We start from the raw sequence: 15,035 nt of genomic DNA, 5'->3' as shown, positions 1-15,035 counted from the left end.
CCTTCCCTCACGCACGGCCCGGAGCTCTTGGCACTCATTGGTGTTGTGGGTGTGGAGGTCGTGGTACACGCAGTACCGACTGCCCTTGGAGGATTCAGGCTGATCTCTGCCCCGCTTGGTGTCTGGCTCGGCTGCGAGTACGGCAGCTCCCTTGCGCTTCACGTCCTTGGCCTTGGGCTTCTTCTCTTCGGGGTCCATGGCAGGCAGCTCGAGGAGGGAGAGGCGCCCCTCCTCAGCCCTGGCGCACTTTGTCGCCAACTTGAACAGCTCCAAGGAGGTGCATAGGTCTTCATGCATCGCCAGCTCCTCCTTCATCTTGACGTCGCGCACGCCGTCGGAGAAGGCTGAGATGATGGCCTCCTCCGTTACCCTGGGGATCTTGAGGCGCGTGTTGTTGAAGCGCTGGATGTACTTCTGCAGGGTTTCCCCTGGTTGCTGCTTGATACGGCGCATGTCACTCACGGCGGGTGGCCGGTCACAAGTACCCTGGAAGTTGGCGATGAAGCGGGTGCGCATCTCGCCCTAGGAGGAGATCGTGCCTGGGGCTAGATTCAGGAGCCATGTGCGAGCTTCGTCCTTGAGTGCCATGGGAAACTAGTTCGCCATGACCTTTTCGTCCCTGTTGGCGGCCTTGATGCCCAACTTGTAGAGTTGGAGGAACTCCGCAGGGTCAGCCGTGCCATCGTAGCGAGGAGGCAGGTCTGGCTTGAACTTGCCGGGCCACGCGACGCTGCGCAACTCGGGGGTGAAGGCGCGACAGCCCGCCGTGGCCACAGGGGGCCTTGGGCGATGGTGAGCTTGGTCCTGTGGGTCCCCATGCGCCGCGGTTGGGGGCAGCGCAGGGTCTTGACGTGCTGGAGCAGGGAGCGCTCGGGCAGCTTCTCGAGGGCGAGGGACTTCTTGGCAGCTCTGCTCTTGCCGCGCTGGCGCCTGAAGGAGTGGGTTCCGCCCAGGGGCCGCGCGCCTTGGGGCTAGGGCGCCTTCTTGAGGAGGAGGCGACTGAGGCGCCCCAGGAGCTTCATTGCCCGCGCAGGGCGGGGTGCGGTGCAGCGAGAAGGACAGCGCGGGGACGCCTCTGGCGGTGCGGACGAGCTCGACGACTCGGTCGAGCCACTCTTCGTAGACATCATCGATGGGGCGGTAGCGCAGGAGCTCGTTTGCCGCGATGAGCACAGCTCGGGCCTCCATGGCCGCGCGGGGCGCGCGTGACGATGAACCAGCGGGGGTGAGCGAGGGCGTGGCAGTGCGGCCGTCCCGCCTCATGGACGGGTGCTGGGATGATGCTTGCTGTTCGTTCCTCGCCGGGCCGGTGGTGGTGTTGACGGCGGGTGACGGGGAACGACGAGGGCGCCCGCCGACGGGAGCCGTCTGGGCGACATGGGAAGCGAGGGCGGCTCGGCGCTCGGCGCGAGCCCGACGAGCGTCAGACATGGATGCGGCGGTCGGGGAAGAACGGGACGACGGAAGGCAAACTCTGGCGCATCCCTACCTGGCGCGCCAAATGTCGGATTTCGGGTTTCGGCAGACCCTTGAGGTTCGAACACTGGGGTGCGCGTGGAGATTCAACCCTCTACCGACTCGCTCCTCTCCGAACCGATGGGACCTAAACTACCAAACTGAACAGCACAAGAGACACAAGATTTATACTGGTTCAGGCCACCATTGTGGTGTAATACCCTACTCCAGTGTGTGGTGTGTGGATTGCCTCTAGGGATTGATGATGAACAATACGAGGCAGAACAGCCTCGCGAGGGGCTGTTCTTGAACGGGTGCGATGAACTGCTAGGGTGAGTTCACTCGCTTATCTCTCTGTCTCTCTCGGGCTGATCTCTAGATGCGGATCCCGGTCCCTGAGGGTGGCTAGTCCTATTTATAGGCAAAGGCCCTGGGCCTCTTCCCAAATATTGAGCAGGAAGGGCGCCAACAATTGGCCATTTTGAAGGGGAACAGCCGGTACACTTATCCTGACTAAAGTTGGTCCTCGCCTGTCAAAGGCTCTGGTGGTGACGCCGGCTTGGGCTCCACAATGACTTCCTTCCGGCCGTTGGGCTGGTCTTGGTCTTGTTGCACCGAAATGGACACCTTTGTCCGATGCTCTCGCCTGCGCTTGCCCCCTTTGCGCCAAAGAGGAAAGGAGGACACTGCGCGGGCTGGCGCCCGACTGGCGCCCTTGGTCGTCATGGCTTGCGTCATGGGCACCTCACGAGGTACCCTGCCTTGAACTCTCCGCCTCCTGATGAGCCAGCCTAACGAGGCCGTGCCTGAGTAAGCTCCTTGTCATCCGCCCCGCGAGGCTTGGCCCCTCGCGAGGGTCTTGAGCTTGTGTTGATGAAGATGGGCTGCGCTGGGCCTCCTTCGAGCCACGCCGCAGGCCGCAGGCAGGCAAGTCTGGGGACCCCAGTTCCCAGAACGCTGACAGCGTGCACCGCTTCTCTTCGTGAGAGTACAATATACTATGCCCAAAGAACGTTCGCCGCAAGAGTAATAGTATAAGTGTGTGACATGTGAGCTAAAATAAAATGTGTGCGTCGTCTTTTGTTTTTTAGAAGTTCTGAGGGTAGGGTGTGAAGAGCACATATGTGCGCGACGTCTACCTGCAGATAGACGGTGGGTGCGACGTGCGAGTCTGCGAGAGGACTCGGGAGAGTCGTGACTTGTGAGGGTGCGTGTGCGTGAGAGAGAGGGGGCACGTATCAATGCAATGTGTGTGTCCGTAAATCATTATCCGACAAACGTTCACCACAAGCCTTTTCCTGACGAACGCCGTAAGAACCGTTAGATCGGCATCCGATAGTGTCAGTTCTGACATGTCATTTAACAGAACAGCCACTCCTCCTACACACAAATCTTCCACGTGAGTGTTAGCAACTGCCGTATGCTACCTCCGTTCCGAAATGCAGTGCATATAGCTATATTGAAAATTCGAACCTCGCAAACTTTTACCGAGTTCTCGTGTACCAAATTGCACATGTAGAATACCCTGTATATATCATTTCATTCATCTTCGAGAGGTAACTATAAAGATGTGTGAGGAGTCTACAAATAAAGACCATCGTATCACCCGCAGCAATTTCAACCATCCTTTAGTGTCGAGGAATATCATAAGAACTCTATATGATATGATTTTTATAAGATTTTTTCCTTTAGAGCCAATTGGTTCATAGGAATAGATTCATATACTCCACATTTCAAAGGAAATAAACATGGTATCATTTCTATAGCTTTAGAGCCACTTGGTTCATATGAATGGATTCCTATACTCCCTTAATTTCAAAGGAAAATAAACATTAGCGTATATTCAATAGAAAAGTTCCTATGATATGAACCAAATTACATCTCTTTTCTAATCCCTCCTCATAGGAATTGAGATACATGTAATCTCTAGATTCAATAGAAAAGTTCCTATGATGTGAACCAAATGACATCTCTTTTCCAATCCCTACTCATAGGAATTGAGGTGCTCCATGTCATCTCTTTCCCTACAACTTCCATGTATACATCTTCTATTCCTAAATAGATAGTACAACCCACTAGTAGCTTTTTTCCAAAACATGCAACTATGGCACAAGAACTATATAGTGTGCCAATAACTTTGAAAGATGGTCGCTGGATGAAGCCAGTCCGACAGTGTAGAGATAGGCAAATCCGAGCACTACTGGCCGTTGGATATCATCAACATTCCACCAGATCTGCCACACGTACAATTTAGAAGACTCCATGGTTGAACTTAAGAATAATGCACAAACCTCAAAACACAAGCACTTCTCATTTGTTCTAGAATCTTCTGTATCATAATTGATTATTTTTTCTAAATGCATTTCCATTATTTTTTTACTTTATGATTTACAATGCACAACCCCATGAATCTTAACATTTTTATAAAACTAATTGATTTTGAATGAAATGAACTATAAGAACTAAACGAACATCTACATCATGCATATATGACTCGAAGCTTTACATGCTATAGTGTGTATTTATTCATAATTTGGTTTCGAAATCTCATGCATTCAATACATGTGTACCTTACTAGTTTTGAGTAGAGTAGCAAATTTCACGCGGCCCCGGGTATATCAAAATGCAGGGCCCATGCATCATTGCCTTTCGGTCGAACCTACGTCCACAATTTTTTGTACGTACTATATCTCCACTGGTCCCCGAACCCAAAATGCTGCCTCGTTCCCGTAAAACCAAGCGGCCCACACATATTTAAGGCGTCGACTCGAACCCGTTTACTACGACGTGGCCCCGCACGCCGTAGTACTCCTACAAACCCTACCGCCGCACTCATCATCGGTTTTCTTCAAGAGGACGAGGGAGAAGCCGATTTGTAGTGGAGGCGCTTTCAAAAAAAGGATCTGTAGTGGAGACCCCTACCCTAGGGTGCCCTAGGTAGCTGCCGCACGCATCATTGTTTTCTCTTTTCTTTATGCTCTTGCGCCCTAGAGTGAAATGATGGTTGCTTCGTCCGTCCAGCTTAATGCGGGAAAGGTGGGGCTTTGTGATTTGACCCCTCATCGCTCATTTTCTACTACTGCGGCGCTACGACCGGGGTGCCTCCAATTCCAACCGCTGCTCCGAACTGTAATTTGGTGCATCGCACGTGGAACAAGACGGTGGATGAGCCACATGTCGGCCAAAGGGGTCCTGTTAAGTGTGTCGCCATTTCGTGTGCGGACTGACCCTGCTTGAGTTGCTACGCCAACACGACAGGAGCAGCCTACCACTTGGTTTTGCTCCTTGGTGAATCCCGACTATATTGATCTAAAAAGATACGTGCTGAACTACCCTCTCCGTCTCGGTTTTTTATTTTTAGGCGTCTCGGTTTATAGGGCCTGCACGTAGTTCTAGGTCATCCATTTGACTAACTAAATATGAGTTACTATGTCACAAAAAGTATATCATTGGATTCTTAAGCGGATGTAGTTGTATTTAAAAGTCGAGGGCGGGGCTTTTCCTGCGCGGTAGGCGGGGCAGTTCCGCCTAGTCGGTTCGACAGAGACGCGAGAAGACGAGGGAGTAGGCTGCTGCAAACGTAGGGCTGTGTGATTTGACAGCGAGTTACTGCTGGACAGGTGGGGCCCCGTGATTTGACTTGCCATTATCATTTTAACTGCGGCGCTACGACCGGCGTGAGTCTCCCGATTCCTGACCACCTCCATACAGGTGCCTCTCCCAATGCTCCACCATGTAGTAGAGGCTGGCTCTTGCATGAGAGCCCACTTCTCCACTTTTTCCTTGCCTCTCTTTCCTCCACATATGCAAAAATGCCATGTAAAGCGCACTATTGTACTTACTTTTACTTGCTCCTACAGGTGCTTAAGCTTGCCACATAGGCATAAAGTCTGATGTGGCAAGTTAATCAAGAAGAGAGAGACTAGTTTGGTGACCCAAGGAAGAAACGGTGCTAAGCGCGTGTACCTAGGTGAAAAGACAATTTTGAGTCTATAGCTAATTAAATGAAGCAAACTTAGCAACACCATTTCATTGGAAGAGGTCACTCCTTGGCAAATGCAATAAATACTAGTACTCCCTGTGTCCCATAATATAAGAACGTTTTTGGCACTACACTAGTGTCAAAAACGTTCTTATATTATGGGACGGAGGGAGTACGAAGAAAGAGATAGAGAGGAGTAAAAAATAAATACCACTTATAGCCAACCTTGTTGTAGTATGAGTGACTAAGTGATGACTATGTATGACATGCCAACATCAGATAGCCTAACGCACCGTGTTAAATCTCCAAGGGCGCGACCGCGCGAGCGACGCGACGGTCGTGGTAGGCGCGACCATGATACGGGCTGCTGGCAGCCCTTGGATCTGAGATCAAACGGTCGCATGCTAAGTTGCTGAAAATTTGCAGAATAACCCTCCAGGATAGGATATTCACCCATAGGTCTAGAATCACGCCATGCAACCGTTCGATCTCAGATCCAAGGGCTCTCGGAAGCCCGTATCATGGGAGAATGGAAAGCCACTACCCTGCCGTTCGCACGCTGGCAGTTCGCTCCTACTCGTCCCCGCACGTCCTTCAATACTACGGCGGTTCGCTCCTAGTCGTCCCGTCCATTCACATTACGGCAGTTCCACTAATCCTAACCCTCCTCCCAAATCCATGGCGTCCCAAATCTCCACGATCGGCGGTGAGTACAAGGTTAGAACCATCACCGGCGATGAGTTCGACGTCATCTACACCCGTTCTTCCGCGACGGTGAAAGGATGCCTTTCTCGCTTCAGACGCATGTTCGAAAACTCAGATGATGAGTGGGTCGCTGGGCTAGATGTTGAGTACACCACAGTCCTGGGACGAGAGAAGGATCTAAAGGACGAAGAGAGGAAGAAGCCCGCCGTGATCCAGGTTTGCGTACATAACGTTTGCTTGGTCTACCACATATGCCATGCCGACGTTGAGTGCCAGGATTTTAAGAACTTCCTCAAGGACAAAACAGTGAAATTCGTTACTGTAGACTTTAAGAACGACAAAGAAGTCCTGGGTCGGATAGGCCTCGTTGTAGGCAACCCCTTCGACCTCCAGAAGAATCGGCTGGTGCCCTCTCGTCAGCCTTCAATGCTGACCCTGGCAGGAGCCATGGTTCATCCTTCGTACCGTAAACTGGAGAAACCTCATTACACGTTTCATCGTCATGCATGGCAGCGGAATGTACTAGATATAGACCACATCCACTACGCTGCAATGGATGGCTACCTTTGTTTCAATATCTACAAGGGTTGGATGAAGAGCAACAGCCAAGTGTGCGGTTCAAGCAAAGAAGTATCGGCCAAGAGGAAGAGGGACAAGGACGAAGTCGAGGACGTGGACGAGGACTCCGAGTAAGGTGGCAGTGTCGTTGCTCATGGTGGTTCTAAACTTCTAATGCAGTGTCTACCGGATTAGTTGCATAGTTTAATTTCAGGTGTGCTTAGTTTAATTTGAGGGGTGTGTTGTGCTGAGCCCCCAGCAGAACTATGTTATGTTTCTTCTCGTTACTTTAACTCTTCAGTATGTACATACTACTAGTATTTCTTTAATAGAATTTAGCACCCCAATTAAGCACGTACTAGCTTTTTTAATAGTACTATATGCATAATTTGGCGACGAGCGCTCTCTATATGTACCACCTTTTTTTAATTTCAATTTTTGCTCCATGGCGCAATCCATCGATAGTACTACTGTACAAAAGTATACATTTTTTAAAAGGCTAGAGTACTGTTCATCACATATATAGCCAGTTAAATTCTCAACCTAGAACGACGTGCATGCCATGTAGTAAACCGATACGGAGGAAGTATAGTAAAAATGAGGTGATTTTACCGAGCGATCGGCGGGGGAGCATGGCCTGTCATGCGGTCCCACGTGTCATGATGTACCAAGGCGATGCGCGTGTCCCTCTTGAGGCAGAAGCAATACTACGTGGTTTGAGATGATGGCGAACCGAAGTGTGAAATAATGGTTGCTTCGTCCGTCTGGGAAGGTGCGGCATTGTGATTTGACGTCTCATTGCTCATTACTACTACTGGGCCGGTACGAGTGGGGTGCGTCCCCCCTGCTGTTCTGCACTGTTATTTGGTGCTTGACACGTCGACCCGGTTGCTATATGTCCCACATGTCGGCGACAGGAAGTACAGAATTCATGAAAGGGAGCGTCGACGGAGGAGTATACTACAGAATTCATGAAAGGGAGCGACTTAGTTTTGGAAAAATCTGTTTTTACGGAGTACGTACCCACTAGGGTTTATAGGGCTCATCTAAAAAACATTCGTTTTTCCGTTTGATAAGTCTCAATTCTACTATACTAGTAGTAGTACCATTACATGTTGGATTTCGAGGTGCGTTAGATCACCCGACGCAAGCAGTGTCAAGAGGAAACTAACCAATGCATGTACAAGTTCATGGAAATTTAGTGGTCATTCATGCATTCGTTCTAATTAATGCCTCGGTAAACATAACTTCTTGAGAAAAACGAGCGTACTAATTACTTGTGCAAACTACGAAATTAATTCGACCACTCACCGTCTACCTTGGTTGGAGAGATTTTGAAATTGAGCCATAAACTGGAAAGGAGGGAGTAGTAACTTTTGTCTCGATTACTATTTGTGGCCTTGTATAGATGCAAAATGTATTTTTTATAGTGGCCTTGTATAAGTAAATGGAGGGAGTACTATACGTAGTAGGGACGAGGAGTAAACGGAGGGAGTAGTAAAATTTTCTCCTCGTGCTGCGAGCCACCACGCGCGTGGGCGAGGGAGCGGGCGTAAAGGCGTACAGTATAGTAGTACTACTACTACTACTACTACTCGTAAGCAAGCTTCACCTCATCCTGCGAGCCACCGCGCCCGTGGGCGGGGGAGACGGCGTACTAAGCAAGCTTCTCCTCGTTCTGCGAGTTGACGGGACACATCAAAAGTACTCCAGTGTATAGAGCCTTGCCTCTAAGGTAGGCCCCACATGGTTTGCCTCTTTTTTAATTAACATAACGCGTCAAGTCGCAATTTGTTTGTTCACCCGTGGTAGACGATCCTCCCTCCACCAAGTGGACAACCAGTACACGTGCCAAATTACCACGTGGGCTGCCTTTTTCGTACAGAAATGAGCTCCACCGTGTACCCGCGCGGGTGTGGTTGGGAAAGAGACGGGAGTACGTGCGCCGTGCGTGCACCTCTTCTCTTCGTGCACGTCCCCCACCTACGTGGGTGTGTGTGAGAGAGATACAAACCTAGACATAATGCGCCGTCCATCCCCATGCCTCCGCCCAGTCCGACCACCAGTCACCACCACGCCCCACTCCTCCTCACCTTATCTCTCATCTTTCTCCCTCCATTTTTATATACAAGGGGCCACTATCAAAATTACAATTTGCAGATATACAAGGCCACTAACACTAATCGATGCAATATTAATGGTGTTTGCCTCGTGGTACTAGCAAAGGAGGACATTAATTATCCCTTGCATGCATGCGGGAGTTTGTAAAAAATGCATCTTGATGTTCCGTGCAATGCACGGGCATCTTGCTAGTCCATGAAAACAACACATGGCAAAATTCCACGGCGAACGAGGGATTTGAATCTGTTGGGAGGGGCTGTTTGGATCTTGCCCGGGGTAGCCAAAATATTGGCGACCCTTTTGTCCACCGGTGCCTTTGCCACCGATGAACGAGGAATGGCTCGGGTGCTCATGCTGTCATGCATCCTCCAGCGCGCACGTTGGAGACGAGCTCGCACGAGCTGTGTTTTTTTGTCCCACAACGCCGCCCGAGCCGCCCGCAGACCGACCGGCGACCCGCAAATTACGCCATCCAACCGTAGCCGCACACATTATGACAGCAACTCAACCAACCGGACGAAATTCACGCAAACACGTAGACAAACTGATATTTCATATAAACAACGATGGAAATCATATAAAATACCGGATTTTCATACAAACATGACGGATTTCATTACATTCAAATGAACTATGCGGTGCTAGTTCTGGACAGCACAGGTATATAATATCTGGCCTAAATGGTCGCCCGCCGATCGATTTGTGTTCCTCATGTCCGGCAGCACGATCACCGGACTGCCGGGAGCCCCGGAGGTATATGCTTCAGCGCAAAGGATGGCTCGCTTCCCCACTGCCCAACTGATATCATTGGCTGGTGCCGAAGATGATGGTGGCCGACACCGGTTTGAGTTCATCACCGGCCACTACTTCGCCATGGCCAGCACCGACTCGAGTTCATCCTAACATTCCCCTCTTTCGTGGAGCCCATGCAGGGTCGACGAAGGTCCTCGCAACAAAAGGATCTGGCAAGACACCTGCTGTGTACGCCGGCGTCGCCTCCGCGGTGGCCTTCATGGGACCCAAGCGGAGGCGGCCTCCCGTGTTCTACTTCTCCTCGATGATGGTGGCAGACGCGGAGGCGCTGGCCACCGACTCGTCGCTCTCTGCGCACCCGGCTTCTGACGCTGCTTGCATGGTGCGGCCGCCAGCATGGGAGTCTTGGCCACAAAAACGAGAGACGCGATACGAGGCGGCGGCGTGGACGGCAGCAACAACGCCCGTGCGCTGCTCCTCGTTGAGCTGGCATGGAGCAGCGAGTTGCTGAACCGTGCACCGGCTTGGGGTGGCAACTGGCTCCGTCGGGCGAGGGGAGGGAGGTGGATCAGCGAGCTGCATAGCTCGTATCCGGCGGGCTACCCAGCTGGCTTGGATGTGGAATAACTACTCTTCGTAAGCCATTGTAAGAGTGGAAAAAATGGTGGAGGAGATAGGGGAGCGGCGGAGGTGTGCGATTCTTGGCCGGTGTTTGGCCTCGTTTAAATAGGAGATTAAATAGACGACGGATGGGAGGAGCTCGGCCGGCGTTGCGTTTAACGCCGGCCCGGTCATGAACGTACGTGTGTCCAGAGTGGGTTTCTCGGCTTCCACACGGGCGGGTTTCATGGAGGCGTTTGAATGCGGCACGGAGGCGTGTTCAGCCGGGCGTGCAGCAAGTGGCGCCCTCAAATCTGACCTAGGACACCGCATTGTTCTTCCACTGACGTGTGGGCTCTTTGGGTGCATGTCCTGCATGTCAGTGACCCAACGCAGGCAGCGCACAGCAGAGGAACCTTTGGTGGGCTAGGGCGGTCAGAAGCGGGCATTTCATAAACCGATGATTGTTCATTGAGTGTGACGTCATCTTTTTCATGTAGATAAGCCTACTATGTTGATAGCCCGTTCGATACGTTGTGATTCATAAAGACCGCTGCAAACATCAATGTTCTGCTTATCACACATAAGATTGATTAATACCCGTAACAATCCATGTCCTTAACAAAGGGTGCATGCATGTATAGGTTGAGCGTGTGTCTTGCATCGTGTGCTGTGTGCATGCAAGCGTGCGAGTGTTGCATGCATGCAAGGGTACATTTCAGTGTTGCATGCATGGGTGCGTATGTGCGTGTGTTCATGAGTGCATGTGTACGTGTCAGTGTTGCATGCTAGCATGCGTGCGTGTGTACGTTATGTGTACGTGTCAGTGTTGCACGCCTGCATGTGTGCATGTCTTGCGTGCGTGCATGTGTACGTGCGGGGTGAGGCTACACGCCAGTCGACTAACTTTTTCATCTCTGGTAACTAGATTTTCCAGCCGTTGGATACGAAATCAAGGGCCTCCAGTTTATCATCAAACTCCACCCCCCTGAGCCGCCAGCCACCACCGGCCGAACCGCCAGCCCCCGCCACCCACGGCCGGCCCACCCTCCCCGAAACCACTCCCCACCGCCGGTCCGCCGATGCACCGGCCATCCCTCTAGCCCCCCCTGCGCCGAGCTTTTTCTCCGGCGATCCCCACCCCACTGCCCAATGAACGCCCCACCGCCGGTGACTGCCAACCAGAGGTCTCACGACTTCGAATACCCACCGACCACTAATTTATTACCATTTCTGTCCTTCATATACGCGCTGACGGGTGGGCCCTATGTTAATGTGCGCTGCTGAATGTGGACCGTTTGACTGGTCAATTGATCGTGTTATCAACAAATTACGGAGTTGTATGGTGAGCCAGTGACCGTATGATCACCCTAAAATGTACTCCTATTTTATTAACGCAGTACAGACTCAAACTACCATTTCTTTCTTTCATATACGGGCTGACAGGTGGGCCCCATGGTTACGCGCCCCAATGGTGCAACACTAGTTGCACCGCATGGAACGTTTGATTGGTCAATTGATTGTGTCATAAACAAAATACGGAGTTGTACGGGTGAGCCAGTGACCGTATAATCATGATATGTATTTGTTTAACACGGTACAGACGCAAGGGCTCATATATACGCGCAAGCACTCACCGCTATAAGCGCACACACGCGAACCCTACCCCTATGAGCACCTTCGAGAGAGTGGGCCAGCATATATGATCTTGAGATTTTATGAAGTCACCATAGGTGCCTCGTAGTCGAGTGGAACGTCTCCTCCCACCAAACGTACATCGCCGGAAAATACTGAAATTAACACAAGATAAATGCGAGCACCGGGACTTTAACCTTGGTGGGCTCGAGAAACCACTGTCCTCTAACCATCCAACCACATGTTGGTTAGCACGACAAAATGTATGTGGTGACCGTGATGAGCTTATTCTGAAGTCCAGTGACCATATCGTGCTTTCGCTTCAAATACAATGACCGTAAGTGTCGTCAACAAAATACGGAGCACGCATCAAATGCAAAGTCCGTCAGTGTCATCAACAAAATATGGAGACGTATCGTGAGCTAGATACCGTTGTACTATTGTATATGCTTATTTTCTTAGTGGCCGATTGCGTGTGTGGTGTGGTGGGCACATCATTTCTAGTTGTGGTGGGTCAACATGAAGACTCATGGGTCGGTTCCATCCTGCGCCACATATAGGTTGGACCGAGACGTGTTATACGAAGACCCATGTGGAGGACTCGGCGTACAACACGAAGCTACCAGAGTCGCGGAGGACTCTATCCCCACTGGTGATAAGCCGACTATATATGATTTGTAACCCTAGGCCCTTAGTATGTTATACAAGCTTGGGGGCTAGTTCGTCGATAGTATACACACACGCACAATGCCTGGTATTCACGTGTACTTTGTACACACCCCTATCACTAATATACAGTACCAGGAGTAGGCTCTTTCTTCAACTGCAAGGGTCCGATCCGAACTAGGGTAAAACTTTGCCTCGTATTACCATCCAGCCTAACAGCCAGGGATATCCTACCGAATGATATGATGAAATCATATCTGCCAACTACTAAGAGAGAGGTGTGTCGGGGGGGGGCAATGTGTGCGAGAGAGGCCTAAAGATAATGTGCGTGCGGGAGACACGTAGGCACATATATGTGCGTATAGAGGGCTAGTAGAGACCGTGCATGTGTATATATGCATGTGAGAGAAATAGTGTTTTCCAACTGAGATTAGTGAAAAGAGTGGTACATAGTAGTCAGAAAGAGAGAGAGAGAGAAACAGAGAGAGCATGTGCGTGAGACACCCCGACACCCTGAGAGAGATTGTGAGCATGTGTGAAAGAGAAATGCCGATGCATATAAAGTGTGTGCACTTATGCGTTAGATAGAGAGATATATAACGCGTTTGTGAGAACGGGGCGAGGCATAGTGCATCTACGTGTAAAAGGCGGTTCTACGCATTAAATTAAAATATAAATGGCATTATTATTTTTGGATGAGATCATGAATTTTGCAAATTGCGTATGGACGAAAATCGGTCTATCAGACACCCATACTCTATTGAATTCTAGCATGTGCATGTGTTTATTTCATATTATCGATCCATAGAGTGAGAGCGGTTTGAAATACAGGCAATGGATGCTTTTGCAATTCATATATAAACATTAATTAGTGCACTCCATGTTGTTAGTGTGAAGCACTTTATACATTTGTCACTTGCATGGATACATTCCAAATTGCTAGCTACGAAATAGAATACATGTCGAATTCAACATAAAGGGGGTTTCGAAGATTCGAATTCATAGGAAGTGCATTCATCTATTTGAACCCGAGATAATGGCATTTGTAAATCAGATGTAAAAGGGGGCATCAATCTTTGTTGTGAGTTTGAACATGCTATATATATTCATACGCATATCTAACTTTTTTTTGCAACCAAGGAGATTATATCTGGAACCATGCATGAACTGAGGTAAGTTGCATATTTTTTAATATATACTCGTGTACAATGTATATTCAAATGTACCCCCTCCATTCCAAAATAATCGTAGCTTTAGGATTTTCAAGAGTAAAGATTTGTGAAGTTTGACAAATCCTGAAAGTTCAATTCAAGAGAACCGAAAACGTTAATGCTTCTGCTCCCAAATATTGAACGAAGCGCCAAATAGGCCTCTGGTCACCCGAAACCGCGCGAGACTAATGTTTTGGTGGTAGGAAATTACTGTCCTGACTCTGGCCCGTGTAGCCTATCGGCCCGATGTCCAAAGGTCTAAACCGGGGTAGGTTTGTAACTTCACCAAGACGCCAGTCTCAACCGCCTCCGAGAAGCATTCATACGCCGTGGGCGCCTAACCCATGCGCTCGGCCGAAATCTATCCCGCCCACATTTGGGACACCTGACATGACTGTCCTACCCCCAACCCGCAATATGTCCGAAATTTTAGATGGGGGCAAAGTTTGTAACTTTCCCCAAATTTCAAACAAGCGCGTCTCAAACCGAAACATTGTTCCCCCTTAGTTCCCCGCCTCCCTCCGTTTCCCCATTCATACTCCGTGGGCGCGAAAACGCCCTCTCCACCAGCCGCGAAACCCCAGCCTCCTCCGTCCTCCACCCCATAGCGGCCAATCCACCGCCGCCCTCCTCCATCACGCCGGAGCCGGTACCCCGACGTCGTCGTCCAACGCAACCGCAACCGCAACGCCCTCAAGGACTTAGCAGCTGAAGCCGAGGCAGAGCTGCCTCCACGACGCCGACGCCGACGTGCGCCGTACCAGAACCACTCCGACCACGCCGTCCTGCGCCTCACTGCTGCGGCTCCACTGTCGCAACCGTCCACCGCACCGGAGCTGTTCCCGCTACGCCGTCGTTCGCCGCCTCGGATCTGCTTCCCCGCCGCCGACAGACGGCCACCGCACCACACTCAACAACTTGGCCATGGGTTCGTCCAAGGCTGCACCGTCCTCCACAACTTCTGGTTTCCGGCGAACAACAAGAAGATCGTCGGAAAAACAGAAGGAGGACACAACACTGCCAGCAGAAAGAGGTACTCCTCTTCCCTTATTCGTGCAAATCTTACGTCTCCGCTCACACCGTATTCATCCCACGAAAGAAACTAGTTGAGCGCTTCTTACTGCATCTTCTTCGTGATACTAAATGCACAAGGTTTCCTCCCTTTTACTATTTCACCTTTGCTAGAGGTCAGTAGCCCGCCTGGATTTCAATTCAGGGTCAGTCGAACCGCAATTAAAAGAAGCAGCACCCGCTTAGGCGCGCGGAGCACCTAGTCCGCCTGTTCCCCGGGGAAGCGGCGCATCGGTGTCTATCATAGGGGTGTGGGGCGCAGGAGCTGCTTGCGCCCG

The sequence above is a fragment of the Triticum aestivum genome, chromosome 2B, assembly GCF_018294505.1.
Source record: "Triticum aestivum cultivar Chinese Spring chromosome 2B, IWGSC CS RefSeq v2.1, whole genome shotgun sequence".
NCBI classification, from domain to species: Eukaryota; Viridiplantae; Streptophyta; class Magnoliopsida; order Poales; family Poaceae; genus Triticum; species Triticum aestivum.
The sequence above is the reverse complement of the archived record's forward strand: the minus strand, read 5'-3'. Positions refer to the sequence as shown.